The following is a 14,133-nucleotide window of genomic DNA, read 5'->3' as shown; positions in this document are numbered from 1 at the left end:
CCTGTGGGAGCCCCTGCTCTCCTCCCTCCCCCTGAGGGGCTAAAGCCCCCAGTCCCTGCGATCCTCAAGCCCCAAGACACACACCCCCAGCGGAAGTCTGGAGCCCCAAATGGGGATGGGGCATGGGGAGCTCTGGGAAATAATCTCTGAGCATTTAAACCCTGCCTGGAACACATCACTCAGCTATGTAAGTCAAGCCAAGAGACTTCTTGGGGTTGCAAAAATTTATGATAAGCTGATTTTATATCAGTGATATAAGCTAAACAAATACATTGATATCAGACAGGGTGGCCATTAAAGGATATAGTGCCATCCTGATGCATGGGGAGTTATATAGGCAGGCCTACATTTTCAAAAGCTACTACTAATTTAGGGTGTTTCAGTTTTTGAGCCTCCAACTTGAGACACCATAAAGGTGCTTGCTTTTCAGAGTTATTGAGCAAATGCCCTCTGAAAATCAGGCTCTTTCCAAATGTGTCAAGCTGGGCACCCAAAATTACTAGCCACCTCTGATAACGTAGGCCAAATATTCTGGACTATTGTGACCTGCATGTAACTCATAGCTAGAAGAAGGAAATATGCTACTTTATCACATGACAACCCCCAGCCAATCATAATGTGACAGTGTTCTTGTGCTAAAACAACAATTGCATCCTTGATATTCTTTTAAATTAATTTAGTTAAATAATTGCTTCTATATTATTTGATCTTCCTGCAGAATGATATATTTATGTGCACACAATTACTTGAAACATACTCTGCTCTCAAGGGTTAACTTGGTTACTGGAACCAAACTGAGCATTTTAAAATGCAGCTACCATGGAGAATAGATGTCTTTAAAGCCCTTATATCATATGTTAAATAAAAGGGCTCCCAAATGATGTTCTAGTTTGAATTATTTGTCTTTGCAAATTCTCTGGTTTTATTGACAAAGAAAAGATATGTAGGGCAGCCACATTCTTATCTGTTATACCAGTTTAAATCTGGAATATTTCCACCAAGCTAAATGAAGTTACACCAGATTTAAACAAGGGAACAGGAATCTGGCCCGATTCATATAGTACTTAGTTTTCAAAATATAATTTGGGTTTAAAACACTTCCTGCAGCAGCTGGATGTTTCTTTCATGTTTCCTATCTACTAATTGAGCTGGCAAGGCGCTGTCAGATCTCACAGTATCAAAGGCTGTAAAGAGGAATGGTACTGATAGCCAAAAATGGCATAAACAATGTTGTCTGAATTTGGCAACATTGATTTGCTGTTGTAATCCAATAATTGTTGTAGACTGAAAACATTTCAAACAGAACAGACCGGAGACTTTTAAAAGAACAAAGCCTAAGAGAATTCTGTCCATAATTAAATATGGCAATTAAGGGGCAATTGTCAGCTGGGGTGGATCAGTGCTGATCTACCGCAGTGGAGGATCTGGTTCTTAACCTCTTCTTCATTGGGCCACCTTCATCCCTGCTGCCACTTCCCTGGGGGAGCTATCAGCGGAGTGTCATACATGCAGTGAATCTGACTGGCCTCAGACTGGCACTTCCTTGTTATGTATACAATACTAAGAAGGAAGGTAGATTCGTTTCATGATCAGATGCAGAAAGGGCTGATAGACCGAACGGATCTGACTCTGTTCCTCAATCATTTCGGAATGAACTGTCTTGGGGCATTATGAATATTTGACAGGACATTTTCAGAGGCAAAAAACCCACAGTTCTAAAGTGTGTCAGGAGATACGAATACCTTCAGACGAGGGCTTTGCATTGGGTCGTCTCCCAGCAAAGCTCTCACGTTCACATTATACAGGCTGTTTGAAACCACCAGCGTCCTTTGCAACAGTAAACAGAAAATCTTCATAAAATGAAACCGGCTGCAAATGAGAAGAATTCATAATGGAGATTCCTAAGCAGGAGCCGTATTTGTCTTTGCTGTCGTGAATAGAGGCAGCAGGTGGTTTCAGCGAGACAGGGGCAATGCTCTGTACAGAGGTAAAATTTGAATTGTCGATGCAGAATCTGACCAGTGTCACTCTGGTCTGTTGTCTGGCGTCCTTGAAAGAGGGTGAGTTCTCCGGTGGACTGGAGCGCCCTCTAGTGGTGTTAACTGTAGCCACCAGGAAATGTCTCAGTGCTTCAGAGAGAGGATACATTTCTCCCAAGGTTTACTCTTCTCTAACGCTCCCGCCCTATGAAGGCGCGAGGGTGTTACTATGATTTTAAGAATAGTGCAGACACCGCCTCCAAATTGCTTGAAAGCGTCCCTTACCATCCGCTAAACTCTTGCAAAAACAAGCCCCAGCCCACGCTGTGCAATGCGGCTGCTGCCGCCGTCTGCAGACGTTTTATTTCAACCCTCCAACAGATGTTCATACCGTGGTACTCTGAAAGTCGCACAGCACGCAGATTAATAATCCTTTCGCTGACTAACAACACGCCCCAGATCCTCAGGATTTAATGCTCATCCTCGTGCCATCTGGAGGCTTTTGTGTCCCATACCCCCTCCCCGCGCCTCCACTTTTGAGGCCATTAGTTGACTTTTTCATACCTGTGTCCTGCCCTGTCCGTCGAGCTGATCTACCAAAGGTACATTTAGCTCTGTACCCATTTCTAGCTCTGCCACAGCCTTCCTGGGCAAAGCTCGCCGTGTCTCAGTCCCCCAGGTGTAAAATGGGAATAATATGCTTCTTGCCTCCCAGCCTTTGCCTGCCTGGGCTCGATGGTGAACTCTTCCCAGGCCGGGACTGTCTCTTACTATGCGGGTGCCGCTACACAGAGCCTACCACAGTTGGTGCACCAATCCTGGGTAGGGCTTCTAAGTCTTGTCATGTAAATACTAACATGAGGACACGCCTTTGTCTGTCTCTTAAGAAGGCTGGGGAAAGCAATTTCACTTAGGAACTGATGGCAGAAAGTGGTGCAAAGTGGCGTGGGACCTATGGAAATTCTGACTAATCCCCCTACTGCCCCAGCGAGCATATCCAGGAGTCAGTTTTTCCTTGCCTCTCTGGGCTGGATGAGCTCACCCCTACACTGGGTTAGGGCTGCTTCAGGCCCAGAGCAGCCTGTTTATTCTGCCACAGTCAACACGCAGGGCAGAAGCCGAAGGAAAACAAAGCTTGTTTTCAGAGAATACAACTTGCAGCCTTTTTTTTTTTTTTTTTTGGACATCCTTTAACGTTAAAAGCCAAATGCAACAAGTAAAACATCTCCACGTTGTTGCAGCAGCCTCAGTAGAAAAAACTTTGGGCACGTCTACCTTAGCCAACAATTATTATGAATAAAAATAAAGGTAGGAGGAAAGGGGGGGGGCGGGGGGAACTAACCGTTAACTTCTTTTGTCTGGCTCAGCTCCCCTGCAGTGTCACTGGATCCCTGCTATTCAAAGCCAAATTATGTTGAACAAACAGATTGAGTGGAACTGGTGTTGGGGAAGAAGAAAAACATCACAGGGAGACTGTAAATGTGTGCACGTCAGCAGAGGGCCTGGCTAGCCTTGTCAGACTCAATCGAGGTGACGACTGGATTTCTTTTTCTCCTCTCTGCTTTTGTCTTCACAGCGGCCAGTGTAGTGTCTCTGGGAAGCTTGGTTTGCTTGCTCGGCTAGTTGTTTAGTCTGGCAGGGATAACAGCCCTCTTGCTACCCTCCTCCCCCAAATGTGGCGACAAACGGAGGCGCTGAGAAGCCCCCTTCTTGGGGGTTTGGTGGGTCTCTCTCCGAGTTCAGCGCTTGAAACAAGATTTGTGCTTTGAAACTAAAGGTGACATCGCGGGGGGTGTCAATACACCAACCCAACCCAACCGCGGTTGTTTCTCCTAGCCTTTCAAGCAGCCCTTTAAGAAATCGTCCTGAAGTGACTCGAATAACCTCTGATGCTAAGTGGCTTAACGATTCCAGAGCAAAAGCTGGGGGCGCGTGGAAATCAGGCTGCTTATGAAAAGGTGCCGAGACGCGAGGAAATTTGGTTTCAGTGTTTCTCGCTTGTAGGGCTCATTTGCCCGGGGATCAGAAATGATTTCCCAAAAGCCATTTCCTGTGGCCGCTGATGCACATGCTGCTCGGGTGCATTCGGATTTAAGGCTCGGGCTGGAAAGTCATTTTTTTGGAGTTTTCTAGGGTAGGGAAGAAGTTGTTCTCACTTTTCTGAGTGCTACTCGGCCGCAGGTAACTATGGTTGCAGCTGGGAGTGCCCCAGACGTGCCAGCCTGAGTGCCGTGCTTAGCAGAGTTTGGCCAGGCTCTGAAAGACGGGGGTGTTGCAGAAAAGTCACAGATCCGATTTGGGAGATTCAGTTTAATGGAGCCAGATATAGCGGCCGTTTATTTCGGAGCCAGGTCAAAACAAGGGATTGCCTACTTCATTCCTTATAGCTCTCCACTTTAGAGCGTGTCGGGAAATAAGCAAGGTTAGCTGCAAAAGTACAAGAGATGCGTGTCCCTGACCTTAAAGAGTGTCAGCTTCAAGGAGAGAGCCACAAAGGTAGGGCGGGCAAGAGGAGGGGTTTAGATGAAATCGGCCAGCAACACAGTGCTTCAAAGTCCATGCTGCAAATGCTTAAACATGGGTAAGGATAATTAAAACCAGACCTCCTCGAGCTGAGACAAAGGACTCCATCCCCGCTCCATCTGATCCCGACCCCATACAAATGAAGCCCGTTAAAAACAGTGTCCGATCCGATGCTGCCAGGCTCGGAGGGCGGCATGAAGGCACACACACAAGCCAAGGAGCCCAGCGAGCTCTGCCCCGCTACAGTAGAGGCCAGGGGTCCAAATTAACAAACCATTAGCCTGCCTAATAGCCTCAGCTAGTTAAACTCAACCCATCTCGCCCCTGGGCCAGAGGGACGCGCAGGAAAGGGTCATTATTTACAGCAAATTGTTTCTTCTCCTGGGGACCAATAGCGCTGCGGGGGCCAGAGAGGCAGCTTGAAGGCTCCCAGCCCAATAAACAGACCACATGAGCAGCTCTGGACAAGGAACCGCTGCTGGTTTCAACCTCACTCCCCAGCTACCCCCTTCTCAGTGTGGATTCCTCCGCTCCGCTCTTGGACCCACCACGAGATCTGGACTTTGAAGCACTGGCGAGCTGATCTGTGCATAAGAGCTACTATTGCCTTGCTGGCTGGGCCAGCGCTGCCGTGTATACACACGCTTGAAGTATAGGTTTGAAGTGTAAACATGTACTTTGAGGCAACAGCCCTGTCAGCTGGACTCCCAATGTTTTGTTTAGGACGCGAAGCTCCCATCTGTCTGCCACATAAACAGTCTGGGAAGGAAAGTCCCCCCGAGAGCACAATGCCCTCGGTTTCAGGCTGAACTGCCCTTGCCATTAAGCCGTTGGAAGCGTTTGTAACACAAAAGGGGGCATTTGAACCACCTGGGGGTAGGGCCAAAAAGCCACCCCCTCCCCGCAATACCACCCCCTTCAGGAGGGGTTAACACCTATTTGCTCGATGCGCAGCGAAGGAAAGCTGCCGAACGCAAGAAATGCATTCGAATCCAGCTGCGCTTGGATGGAATTCGAAGTACAAGAAAATTTGTCACAGAAGCCGAATGGGGAAGGAATGTGAACGGCCTAAGCCGTGTTTGAGGGGAGAGGGCTTGTTTAGGTTTGTTTAAATACATCACCCTTAAACAGGCTGATTCTGGCAAAGCCGTGGGGAACCACAGTGCTTTGAGGGGAGGGTTGAAAATATCCAGATGTTGAATTATGTTTGAAACTGGTTTCTTAACCGTCCAGGTTCCTCCTCTCCCTCCACCAACCTCAACCCCTCCCCCCAAGCCAGTGCTTCACGTCCATTCCTCAGCGTTGCTTACAAAAGTGGGCTACATGTGACAGTGGAGTGCCACCTCATCAATGTTTTTGCACGCCCCTCACGGCTCAGTGATCAGGGCAGAAGCCCTGCATTTCCCAAGCCTGTTTCTCAGCACAATAAGTGGAGGAGCGGAGGGGGGTGGACAGGAGCACAGTGGGGTCTCTCTCTCTCTCTCTCCCAGCAAATGGCCCGGAGGCAGCCGGGATAGTAACAGGGGCAGAGCGGAGCCCTCCAGCCAAGGGCACACATATGGTGTGCATCTCCACTGCTTTCTATCAGCCAGATACCGAGATAAGAAAAAAAATAAACACCCAGCCTTGTAAATGGGAAGGTTTCTCGCCCTCTTCCCAAGCTGGGGACCGCACATGGCCCCCTGCTTGGCTCTGTACAACAATCTTGTAGGATCTTAGAACAACAGAATGTAAAAGGCGTCTCGCTCTTCCCTGTGTAAGCCACGTAGGGCGAGTGACACAGAGGGGGCTGGAGTCAGCTCGCCTGGCTAATGAATGGGGTGACTCAGGGACTGAGATAAACGGCTGAAAATGTCAACACTTCAGGCACCGATCCCCGCAACAGTCCAGAAACAGAGTCAATACACGCTGAATTATTAGAGGTGTCTCCTGCTTCGGAGGCGTGTACACAATGGGTCCGATCCTATCCACAGCTGGAGGCAAAGGGAGTTTGGCCACTGATTTCCGTGAGGGTAGGACGGGGCCTATGGCTTGTAACTACCCACGTTGTATTTACTCGGAGGGAGGAGAGGCGCTAGACATATATTTCGTGTTAGAGATGGCTGTGATGGAGCCAGTAAATAAAACTCTAGGTCTCGAAATACCAGAGTATCCTCCAAATGCGAAGGTACATTTACTTTTTCTCTAAGCGCTGTGGGCTCCCACATGGAAGCAGTTAGCGAATGTTTGTTAATGATCATAACAAAGGCATTATTCAAATTAGACAGGTAATTGCAACCAGAAGGAACATTCCTTTCTTTTCTTTCTCTCTGTTCTGTTTCTGTCTGCAAGAGTGGCTCTCCCTTCACATCTGGTCCGGACACTACAGCATCAGATGTCCCCTTTATCGTTTTAGGGATTTAATACCCAGGCGATAGTCACACAAATAAATCCCAACCGAAACAAAGCTACTTTGCAAAGCTACTAACGAGTTCTTTGCGATCCTGGAGCGCGTTTGATTGGTGTGAACCTTGCTTTAAAATTCCGAATCTCACATTTATTTAAACCCTTGTAACCATGCAGGGTTGATCATTTTCGTTCGAGGCTTTGTTTTTCCTCTCTCCATCACCCGCTAAAAGAGCAAGGCCATTTGTAACCTTGTTGCTCAAATAATTCCAAGCTGCATATATTGTTCCTTGCTTGCTGATCGATTGGAGCCTGGTATTTATTTACAAGCATTACGGTATCCTGTTAGCATTCCGAACAAGGGGCTGTTCATATATCTGCCTCCAATGATTTCCTGAAGGAACATGTGGAAGCAATAGTGAGGTTGTGCACTCACCCAAGCCGAAGATGCCTTGGTGGAGAACACGCAATAGGCTGCAGGCACTGGGAGCACCAAACAACCCAGTGAGGGGGGACCCTGCAAACGCAGCCCGCGGGCTCTCAGCTTGAACAGGATTACAGTCCCTGCCTTTCACAGCTCCCGCTGCCCAGTCCCTTCGGGGGATTTGCGCTTCAGAGACCAATTCTCCTTCGTTTGGGAGGGAGAAAACCACCAGAGTCTATTGCTTGACTTTGAGAACAAACTGCTTTTGTTTAGTAACGAACAGAAGGACAAGCGCCTATAAAGGCAAGGCGGGAGAAAGGGAAAGCCGTGCAGAAAAAAAACGAGGACGCAATGCTAACAAGCATTTCTCTAGGACACCCTTCCCGGCCGCACGCACCCCTGGACACCCCAAGTTCTGCCCTGGAGAAGGGGATGTGAAACGCACCTCAGCTCCCATTCCTGGGGCTGCAGTGCCCCCTCGCACCCAACAGCTGAATAACTCCAGTTGCACGAAGCTGTGCTCTCTGTGCCTCGTTTGATAGGAGCTAGCCAGAAAACGAAGAGCAGCCCCATCTGACTCCCAAGATTACATCAGTCTCTCTCTCCACACACACTTATCTCCAGCAAATAGCAACAATCGAGCCCGACGAGATACGTGTATCTCCCGGCTGGGGATCAAAGCTCTGGCCGGAGACTATTCTAAACCGAGCCGTTCAAACCCGCAAGGCTTCGTCTGCAATGTCTGTCCAAGCTCCTTAATGCTCTGCGGTGGCTTTGGAGGTTGAGCGAGCCTGGGGAGAGCGGGATAGAACACATGGTCCTCCCACGTGAAACAGCAGGGTTCGGGCACCGTTCTCTTTCGTCGTTCCTTTCATTCATAAATACTAGGAGCTCGCCTCTGGCTGTGGGTGCCTGGCGCTTCACAGCCATCCGTCCATCCATCCACCCACCTTCCTACACCAAGCCCCAGCTCAGTCAGGCATCAAAGACATCACTAAGCTACCAGTTCACTTCCATCTCAGCTTCTTCATCCGTGCCCTGACACTGGGAAAGGGACCCCAGCCTATGCAGCCGCCCCACCTGCCCAGAGCGTGTGTGGAGGGAAGCTCATTCGTGCCATTGGGAACACGGTGGGTTTTCAGGAAACCTTTCCCCCCTGCAGTGCAAAACTCTCAAATTCGCCCCCCATTCCCCGGCCATATGGCTCCACTTGCGGCCCCTCCTCTCCGCGGCTGGAGGTTGACTGGCCCCCCTGCCTGCGTAAGAGCCGCTGGAGGCTGGGCTTCAGGTGCGGACCGGACCAGGGAGGCTCTTATTCTGAAGGGGCGGGGGGGGGGACTCATTTCCTGACAGCTATTTACTTAACGCAAATGATTAGTTTTGGAAGGATGGACTCGAACATCGAATCAATTACAAGACGCGGTCTCTGAGAGCATTGCAGTCTGAACTGGAGGGAGCGAGGGAGGAGGAGGAGGAGGAGGAGGAAAAGTCAGAGAGGACGTGGACATATTTTTGACTCTTTCTCTAGACTTTTCATTGCGGATTAACGTGTGAACGGGAAGGTAAGGGGTGAGGGGGGGGAGTTTTTTATGCTCGCTGCAGGGGACGTTGCTGATCCGGATCCAAGGAATGGAAGGTTGCTGGGGATCAGCCCCTGTGTGGACTGAAGAGCCGGGGCACGGGGGCGGCTCACCTCCTCAGGGGATCCTCGCTGGGAACTCTAACTCTGGAAGTTTGCGCCTGAGCCTCAAAGGGCTCTGGAGGCTTTCGCTCGTCGGGGGGCAGCTACCTCTTTGGGGGGCTCGCACGGGGGGTTCCTAGGGCTGGGAAGGTGGTTTGTACCAGGAAGGTGACGCTTTCCCCCTCCAGTGAGACCCCCCTGAATGGAAGCAGCGCGCTTTGTTGGAGAGGGTTGGGGAGAGGGGCGATGGGGGGGGGTGGGTTGGATGGAGACAGGGGACGGGCGAGACCCGGGGCACTCGCTGGACCCCAAAAAAGGACAGCAAGGGCACTGGCCGAGGAGAGAAGGGTGGACACGTATCACCGATCCCCTTCGGCTCCGGAGAGGGATGGAGCAGGAGCTCCAGTGGCCTGCGGGCAGGGGAGAGAGCAGCGATCGCCCCGGGAGTGGCGGGGCGAGGGGCCCCCGACAGTCGGGACTGGGGGGCGGCAGCCGGGGGACGCGGGGCCCCTGTCTGGAGGAGGCTGCCCCGCTGGCTGAAAGGCTGCGCTAATGACAAACACATTTGGGCTGGGGCGGAGGGGCCACAGCGCCGCATTCCTGCAGCCTGGCTGGGAGCGATTCCGGGGACGGAGCTGCGAGCGGGCTCCGCGCCCCCCTATCTCCAATCTGGAGTGAAGCCCTTTGTGTGAAGACCGGGATCGGCGGAGGAATCTCGTAACGGGAAGGAAAGCGGAGACTTTGCCTAGGAGTCCGGATCAGCTCTCGGGGCAGCGTACTCGGGGAGTTGAGAGGGCTTGGCGAAGGTAAGAGGAGGGTCTTTCTCGGACCCTCCCTTGGCCGCTGTGGTCCCAATCCCCCCTTGACTTTACCTAGCCCTCCTTCCCTCCATCAGGTCCGACCTGCCATCCCTCTCTTCCATTGTTCCCGTCGTGGTTAACACCCTCCCTCGTCTTTTCCTGCACCTCCCGAGCCCTCTCCCCCAGCGGGCTAAAGCGCTTAGAGATCCTCGGAGGGCTGTCTGTCTGCAGGGGCAAATCATCCCCCAACCCGATCCCTGCGCCCGGCGGGTTTACACCTCGCTCTCCGTTCTCCCTGCAAGCGGGGAAGCTGAACTCTAAGCTCTGGGCTGTTACCTGGCGGCGGGCCCAGTTCACACACACCCAGCTGCGCTCCTCGTGCGACGGACATACCAGAGCCACAGAGCTGCCAGCATGCCCTAGCTGTCTGCCCCGTCTGCAGCCCAGGCGGGCGAGCCCTTTAGGTTGTGCCCAGGGAGTGTAAGGGACCATCAGCCCTTTGCGGCGTGTGATGTGTTTGGTTGGATTTTGTCTGGCGCTGCGGTTGAAACTTGCTGGCCCTGCCATGCTGGGGTCCCCTGGAAAAGTCCCGAGAGGACTACGAAATGGCTTATTGGCTCTTTGCTGCGTTGCTCAACATTTTTGGACGGGGACCCAGCAGCTAGTAGACACTCCTAAGAACAGGGCTGGACAGTGTTTTGGAGCGAGATGGATCTAGGGAGGCAGCACCAGCCCTCAAGACTCAGCAACACGTCTGGGAACTGAGACGGGGTAAATCCCAGAGGAGAGCGGGCTGCCTTTAGTTCCTGTGAGGTAATTACAACGACAAACAGAGTTTTAACTCCGCTCCTGCCTGGATTACAGAGTTATTTTCTGTCGGGAGTTTTCAACCCCACCACATGCAAATTCTCCAATTGCTTTGGCGACCTCCCACACCAATGTCTAATAATCCCCGCGAAGGGCGCCTTGCAAACACACGAATCGACTGCATCCTCCGGGAGCAGATTTGGGAGTGACACGAGACTTCTCTCTCCGTGCGCCATGCATCAGACGGGTGGTCCCCGGAATGCGGATTGCGCTCGCCCGGCCGAGCGCGTCCAGCTGTAGCTGCCTCGTGTGTCAGCCACGGAGCGTTCCGGGGTTGAGAAGGTGTGAGGTCAGGCAGAGAGAGAAACTCTTTCCCCCTGTCCCCAGTGGACGCCTTTATCTGCGCAGGGGAGTCCTCAGCGTCGGATCCCCTGGAAGACCGGGCATCCTGCACAGACAGGGTGAATCCCTAGCCTCATCAAGCCCCCAGGAACAGCGGCTTTGGGGGACCCTGCAGACTCCTCACAGCCGCTGTGGAGACCTGCTGGCACATGGAATAGTGTGGCCTGGGATTCGAGCCTGAAGCGGGCCCCGAAGGCTTGGGGAGGGGATTGAAAAAGAAGTTCTGAACAAGAGTGTCAGATCAAGGAAATGTGGCGCTTGGAAAACATTTGACTCACCCCAGTAAACACCAAATTTGTGCGGCTCCTCCCCACTTGTTTCGTGTCTGGCTGGCTCGCCTAAGGGTTGTTGCTTCAGCTTGGCAAAGGTCTTGCTATTGTTTCCTATGAAAATAGCGAAGGGGCTGAAATTTGACGTCACTGCTGGGTTCTCTCATTGTTCTTGGGCTCTTTCGGTTAATCCTTTCTCGCTAACTCTCAGCTCCCTCGGCTTTTCCAATATGTAAATGTTATAGATAAGTGTTCCTTAACATGTGTTGACTTTCTTCGCTGCTGGGTACCCTAGGATCATTTGGCCTTCACTATCTCGGAGTCAGTCAATAAGTGGCAAGCGTTGGCCAGACGTTTAAAAAACAGAAGAGGGGGTTTGAAAGTGTGAATGTAAACATTCCCCGCCCCCCAAACTAAACAAACTAGCATCAAGGCAGTCTTTACAATATCCAGTTGTCCTCTGGCAATGGAGACTGGGCTTCCCGGTTGAGTCCTGTATGTGTAGTGTGTGAGCATGCAAGCCGTAATGCAAAAGTCCTGTAGACTTTAACAGAAAGGGATCACACCGTTGGTTTTTTGAATGTAATCGAGAATTATATTCCCTGCCGTAGGATTTTGGTTCAAATAAAGAACATCATTCTTTATTGAAATGTTTAGGAGTTTTAGAGTAATTTTCATAGCACCCTATTCAGTTTCCATGGACCTTACTGGTTTCATCTCTATTAAGTTCTCCAAGAATTTTCCATATGTGTGAGTGTGTGTTCTTGGGTTTCTGAGCCCACGGTGGAATTTTAACCTGACCCGGTGAGAGCAGAGCTGGGGAGAAGAATGGTTTGATGGATCTGACACAGTTTCCTCCAGGTTGAAATCTCAAACCTTGGTTTCTCGCAGAGGAGCATTGGTTGCGCCCCATAGGGAGAGAAGGAAATTAGTGGCCTCTTCATCTGAGTCCGGTCTGGGAGGGAGGGAAGAAATACAGAGCTCCGTCCTTCAGCTGTGTGCGTGTGTGTTCTATAGGAATGTTGATTCTGCAGTTTTTTCCTGCCAGCAATTAGTGCTTTACGTTTCCGTGTGTGCATAAGGGAAACATCTCAGCCTCCTTCCCTAAAGCTGGGGGCGGGATGTGGGGGGCGAGAACACACCTAACCGTTCACCATTTGTTAGCACCGACAGTGGAAAAAGGCAGCCAGGGAGAACTTTCCCCCGCCAACAAAGCCTGCCTGGTTTAAGGAAACTGCTGAGGTCGCTTTCGGCAGCCCCAACGCGGCGCTCTGGGGAGGGAGCGGGGGACGAGGCGTTAGCTAAACGGCTCGCGCTGGAGAGCAGGGCTGGTGCCTGTGGGGTGTGACGTGGTGGATAGGCTGGAAGGTGCCAGACAATGTTTTCCCATGGCAAGAGGCAGGAGTAGATTGTCCAATCTGGGGCAGGCTGGGCTCTGCAAAAGGTCCCGTTTGCAGTGTTGTGCTGCCCCCTAGCAGTCATCCTTACGGTTACCGCCCAAGCCCTACAATGTTTTAAGGCATGTTGGCCAGTTTCCACTGTCCGTCCCCTTAGGTTAGTCTCACTGCTTGGTTTCAGTGGGGTTACACTGCTGTAAAGCGGGAGCAACACACTGAGGAATCAGGCCTGTGGTTCTTGAGCCCAAGAATTTCCAATCTCAGGGGCAGGTCCTGGCATAGGATCCGCTAGTGCAGTTCCCTGCACCAACGCAGAACTCAGGGGCTGTGTCAGTGGATTCACAGACAGGATCAGACAAAAACAATAGGACAGAAATCGAAGATTTTGAGGTTCATCTTCCATTTGGCTCAAGCAAAATTTGAACTATGGAGATCTGGCTTTAAAAAAATGCCCTAGAATCAGGGAAGAATGATCTTCAAACAAGCGTCTTCATTCTTAGCTTCTATTCAGATTTTTTTTTTAAAGAAATGTCCCTGGCTAAGCAATGATTTGAATGAAGAGAAATATATCCAAAAACTTGATAAAGCTTCAAGAAGCATGAAAGTATATTTCAAAAGTTCAAGGGAATTTCAGAATCCCCAAACACCAGGTTCCCCTATCCCTAGTCAGAGCTCAACTAACTTTTAAATGATGGCCCTGTTTCTGCAATTACATCAGTGTGTGCAGGGAGCGGACACACAAGAGTCTGCCAGAGTGGCTCTGACTATAGGATTGGGGCCATATTTGCTATTATTTGTCACCAGATGTGTAGACTACAAAGAGATCTTCATACAGCAGGGTGGTTTATACAGATTTTGGTACCAAGGAAAGCAGGATGTAGTAAGGTGCATTTTCTTTGTATTGTACTCTGGGTCAAAACTAGAGGTTGGATGCATATCATACTCTGAAGGCCTTGAGCCAAAGAGGTTTGTTTCAGCTGTTTCAAAGAGCAGGGTTTTCCAAAGACTGCTTCACTGGGCCCCCCCAAAAGTGCTCATAGCTTAAAATGCAAACAGACAGAACCTTCTGCCTCCCACCCCCAGGCTTTCAAGTTAACCTTTCCTTTGGGTTTCCCACTTTAGACTGTCTTCTCTTTTTTAAATTTTAGACCCTGATCCTGCAATTTGATCTGCAAGGAGAAAGCTTTATTCCTGTATTCTCTCTATGAAGTCAAAGGGGCTAAGCATGGGGTTTGCCCCATGGAGCAGACTGCAGGATCAGGGCCTTAGACTGTAAGCTCTTTGGGACAGAGATTGCTGCCTGTGTGTCCTGTATAGTGCTGGGCACACTGTAAGAACCTAATACAGAGTTAGAATTGATATTTAATAACTGTTGCTTTGCTATGGTACAGGAGAGATATTCAGGCCACCCTGAATGTAAATATTTTGAAAGGGGCAGTGGAGCAACCCTCTCTTTAAGAAAAAAA

The 14,133-nt window shown here is 50.6% G+C and overlaps 1 protein-coding gene across 4 annotated transcripts in view; it reads left to right on the top strand.

Annotated features, from left to right (window-relative positions):
• Window positions 1–8,315: 8,315 nt before the first annotated feature.
• Window positions 8,316–14,133, top strand: part of PDGFRA (platelet derived growth factor receptor alpha) — a 47,198-nt gene continuing 41,380 nt past the window's right edge. For 2 of the 4 annotated variants that reach the window (XM_074951393.1, XM_074951396.1), the window contains exon 1: window positions 8,731–8,873. The gene's annotated coding sequence lies outside the window, so the exon portion shown is untranslated. Of the gene's footprint in view, window positions 8,442–8,730; window positions 8,874–11,326; window positions 11,369–14,133 lie in introns of those variants that run through there. The other 2 variants (XM_074951394.1, XM_074951395.1) reach the window with 2 other exon arrangements.

This window comes from Natator depressus, chromosome 4 (assembly GCF_965152275.1).
Source record: "Natator depressus isolate rNatDep1 chromosome 4, rNatDep2.hap1, whole genome shotgun sequence".
Classification (NCBI taxonomy): domain Eukaryota; kingdom Metazoa; phylum Chordata; order Testudines; family Cheloniidae; genus Natator; species Natator depressus.
This window is presented reverse-complemented; position numbering and strand designations above follow the sequence as displayed.